Source organism: Anser cygnoides, chromosome 5, assembly GCF_040182565.1.
Source record: "Anser cygnoides isolate HZ-2024a breed goose chromosome 5, Taihu_goose_T2T_genome, whole genome shotgun sequence".
NCBI classification, from domain to species: domain Eukaryota; kingdom Metazoa; phylum Chordata; class Aves; order Anseriformes; family Anatidae; genus Anser; species Anser cygnoides.
In genome coordinates this window covers 42,420,214-42,424,770 of record NC_089877.1, presented here as the reverse complement: position 1 = coordinate 42,424,770, position 4,557 = coordinate 42,420,214, and the positions used below count along the sequence as shown (strand labels likewise).

At 54.6% G+C, this 4,557-nt stretch overlaps 1 long non-coding RNA gene across 1 annotated transcript; it reads left to right on the top strand.

Moving 5' to 3' along the window:
* Positions 1-3,236: 3,236 nt before the first annotated feature.
* Positions 3,237-4,339, top strand: LOC136790943 (uncharacterized). Its single transcript, XR_010831874.1, has 3 exons — positions 3,237-3,377; positions 3,987-4,113; positions 4,222-4,339. It is a non-coding gene; the product is annotated as an uncharacterized lncRNA (long non-coding RNA).
* The last annotated feature ends 218 nt before the right edge of the window (positions 4,340-4,557 follow it).

The window sequence follows — 4,557 nt, the reverse complement described above, 5'->3', positions numbered from 1 at the left end:
TGTTTGGGACAGCTGAGCTGTGGATCACCCGCCAGGCTGCACCAGCTGCTCTGGAGTCAAAATTCAAACCACAACCAGACTTGGTCCTGATTCCAGACTTTTCCTTCACCTCATTAGTTAGCGGCTTCAGATGCAAATTCTGTGGCCGGTCCATGAAGGCCTGGCTAGCGTGCAGGGCTCCTGTCCAGCTGCCCTCGTTCGATCCTCCTCCCCGACGGGCCTGGCTGGACGCAAGAACTGCAAAGGTCTCGGAGGGAATTTGAGGGGTATCCAGGTCATAGCGTTCAGCGTTGTCGCGCTTTCTCTCCAGGTGGCAGCAGTGGTTGACTTGGACAGAGGGCAGTCCTTTCCCAAACACAAGTCAGACAGGCGTGTCCCAGTGCAACGCAGAGGTGCAAGGTTTGCTTTGCAGAGGCAGTTTGCCCCCCTTTGCGTTATGTACGATGCAGACAGCTTGTGAGAGATGACCCTGCCTCCTGCAAAACAGCTTGTGCAAGCAGCGTGGACAAGGAGCAAGAAACAGCCTGAAAAGGAATAGCAGGATGGTGGAGAGAAGCTTGGAAAGGTTGTCGGGCCCTTACAAATGCAAAGATGACTAGGGGCCATGTAGAGGGGCTCCACTGTAATGTTTGGTACCATGCCCAGCCTGAACCTCTAGCACCATTTAGTAGGCTGGACCAGCCTTGGACTCTGTCTTGTTTGGCTAGATGGAAGTAATTGTCATTGTGTCCTGATTACAGTACTGCTGTCACTCTTTAATTCCTCCAATGAGGTGCTGCAAGCAGATATACATATGCTGTAGCTGTGCTTTAGATTTGGATTCGCCTCTGGGGACAAGCAGTGATAAGTGTTAAGAGCTGTTTAGATCCCAAACTGTTGTTTCTGAATCAGCTTCCAGCAAGAGCAGAAGACATGAGGGCGAGGAAGCAGCCGCTTCCCCTGCCAGGAGCATCCTGCTGGGACGAGAGGCACCCTGAGCTCTCCATGCCCTCTCAGCAGCTTGGGTTAATGGCCAGGCTGATGCTGGTGGTAGCATTTCCCCACAGCTGTTAGCTGGGTTTGCCCTTGTTCAGTGCCTGCCCCCGGGATTTTGCCTGTCAGCTGCAGGGGCAGGTTTGGGTCTGTCGAGGCAGTTCCCCCGTGGAAAGAGGCTGCTGTGATTAATGACCAGTGATGAATGAGAGGGAAAGGGGTAGGAGGAGAGAACTGCCAAGGCTTTAACTCCACTGGGTGCAAAGGTTCAGCCTGCTTTGGATCTGCCGGCAGGAGGGGAAGGCGCGTCCAGGTCCTCAGCCAGCCGGGGTGTTAACAAGCGAGAGGTGAGCCTGGGTGATTAGGATGTCCACGGCTGCGTTGCATAAATCAGACTTGGAGTGCCAGAAAAAGTCTCCAGGGTGATGAAATGTCTAAGTGTCATCAGCTCTGCAGAGATAATTAGAACCAGAAAAGCACCGGGAGGTAAAATGGCACAGATCAGTGAAAACAGGCTTGTGGGCTCGGGATCCTCGTGGATCTGCACTGACTGCAGGCTGGTGGGGGGGAGATGGCCGTGGGGGAGTCTGGGTGTTTATGGAGGAGTTGCAGGGGTTAATCCTCCTCAATCTTGGAGACAACCAGCTCTGAAAGAGGAAAGTCTTCCTGCCAAATGCGATTCCCTGCTTATTCAGATGCCTTGAACAGAAAGCGAGGAATGGAGGGAAACGGCAGGGATCCACTCTTGCTCTGCTTGTGCAGTCGGTGCGAGGGAGGGGGACCGCCCTGCCTCGCTCTGGGCTTAGCCTCTGTGAACTGTAAATCCCAGCCCCGTAACGTGGGGGTCGGTGTCATACTGGAGGAGCCCTGCTGGGTGCCAGGAGGCTGTGCGGGACCTTAGGCTGAGCAGAGGCACAGTGTGGGTACAATGTCCCCAGGAGCCACCAGCATCTCCTGAGTGGTGACCACACTCGCTGAAGCCAAAAAGCTGACAGCCTCCTGGGTGAGAGGTTAGAGGAGGGTGAACAGTGCAGGAGCAGGTTGTCCAGAGGAGTTAAGGAGGCCCAGTCCTAGGAGATGTTCAAATCCCATCCAGACACAGCCCTCAGCACCCTGCTCTGGCTGACCCTGCTCTGAGGACAGGTCTGACCGGACCATCCCCAGAGGTCCTGTCCCACCTTCAGTCAGTCGGGGACCGTGGGAGGGAGTGCTGCCAGCTGCAGCTCCTCCGCTGCCAGTGCCACCTGCTTGTCCGGCTGCGGCACGGAGGCTCGTGGCTGGCCAAGGTGAGGACCGGAGCTGCTATTTCCAGTGGCTTGGTGGTGGTCGTGAGGAAGACACTGCATGTCCTTACGGAGCCATCACAAAGCCAGTCCCTCTCAGGAGAGGCTCATGCAGGGCCATGGCTGGTGCTGGCTGAGCCCCGTGGAGCAGGATTGCTCCCAGGCAAGTCACCGTGCTGCTGGAAGCCACCTGAGCTGTGCAGACAGGCTCAGAGCTGAGCTGCTGCAACACGTCCGCCTCCAGGCGCTGTGGTGGTGAAGCTGTTCTGCTTTGAAGCCTCCTTGAAGGAGGCAAGGCTGTGAAGCAATGTGGAAGTTAAACACCAGCAGCCACTTGAGCATCTTTGACGTCAGGTCTGACTGGCTGGTGGCAGCAGCAGGGTTATTTTGCAAAATAGCCATGAAGTATCTGGCAGGGTTTTGTTTTTCTACCTGCCTCCTTGCTGGTGCCCCAAAGATTTGCAGTGGAGGGCAAATGTTTGCTCTCTCCCCTTGTAACTGCCTGTGCCCAAGTGCTTGCTGATGCTGTGTTCCCAGCTCGGGAGGAGCTCTTTGCTGGCTGTGAAATCTCTGCCTGGATTAAGTGTCAAAAGGCAAGTCCTTGGCTTATGGGAAGAGCACACTTGACCTTTGACTCCTTAGAGCTGTGCTCTCCCTTGGGAGGAAGTGTTGGTTCAGCCCCCGAACAAAGCACTGGCTGTCATGAGCGTGACCTGCCCACCCCGGCAGTGACAGACTGGGCTGTGGTCAGATTTATGCTCCGGTGAGGAGGAAGAGACAGAAGACCCCATGACCTTGAAGCTTAGAGGTGACCAGCTCAAATTACTGAGAAATGCAAAGATACGTGGCCTCCTGTGTCGGTCACAATACACCGTCTGGGCAGATGGGCCACTGGCACATCCAGGTGTGAGAAGGGAAGCTGCTTGGTAAGATCCAAATGGTGTTTGGAATCCCCTTCCTCTCCTTATTTTCCAGCCCATTCTCCTCTGTTTTGTTTTGCAGCACCTCTCTCCTTGAATTCCTGCTAACATCTTTGCAGCTTCTCCAGGTCCCACAGAAGATGTCTGCAGTAGCAAACTTGGCCCTAGCATGGACTTAAGACAACATTACACGTGGTCTGTGGTAGGTGCAGCTAAACATACTTGCCTTCACTAAACAATGACATGCATACTGCTCTCACCCGAATCCAGACTTTTTCTCCTGCAGTATGCCCTTTGCTCGATATAACTTGGCTTGCTGTAATGCCAGAGGGCCCAGCAAGGATGTGGGCAAAAACAGTGTGGGTGTGTGGGATGGTTTCTTTTCCATTTCGTCCCTGAGGGCCAAAGCTAGGCGGTTTATCTGAGATCGCAGAGGAAGCCAGCATCAGAGCCAGGGCTGAGCTCAGGTGCCAGTGTCAGCACCCTGGGGCACTGCCCCAGCCCCCTTGCCATGGGCTCGGTGTAGAAGTTGTCAGCTCTCCCTGTGCTGATGCTTTTCCATGCACTCCCCTGAGTCAGGTTGCACTTATATCCAAGCTTATTTGGGACCCCTGCAGCTCTATGTTACTGAGAGCACGTGGGGCTGAGAGGGAAGAGATTTACTCACGTGGGGCTGATAAAAGAATCCAGGTCTGCCCAAGCCTCCAAAACGCTGTAAAATTGTTATAAATATGCTTACAGTCAGCTGGAAGAGAAGTGAGGGTGCTGGTCCATTGTGAAATAACGTCTCCTTTTGTGCCATCTTTGCCAGTTCCCGTAGGTATTTGTGCAGTGCTCAGCCACTGGGGAAGAGGAGTGGTCCAGCAGGAGAGCACGGCAGTCGGCACTGTGGGATAGGGACTTTTCCTTCACCTGCATGGGGACCAGCAAAACAGGAGGTGAGTGCAGACCCTGCCAGCTGCCATCCAGGTTTCTGCAGGGTGTGGATGAGGGGAGGAGCAGTATCTGCACCCTCTGTACCTGGTGTTGCTTTGCTTTACTACCAGGAGAAGGATTGTTCATCAGCTGCTGTGAACCTGGACCTAGGACAGATGAAGATTTTGTGGCAAGCAACAACCTCTACATAACCAAAGCCCTCCCGCACGCTGGGGGCAGAGCTCTCTCCTGCTCTGGCAGCTTATGGGTCTTCTGCGCCTCCTGCCTCCATGTCCATCACACCCCAGAGGATCAGCTGTGCTTCTGTTGGCAGGAGACGGCTGGAAAGAGACCGAAATCAGGGCATTTTGCTGTGCGTTTGCGTGGGAGGTCTGCTGTTAGCATGGGCGTGAGAGCCGCACATCTGAGAAACCAATACAAGGAGAGGGGCCACGCACGTGAAGCAG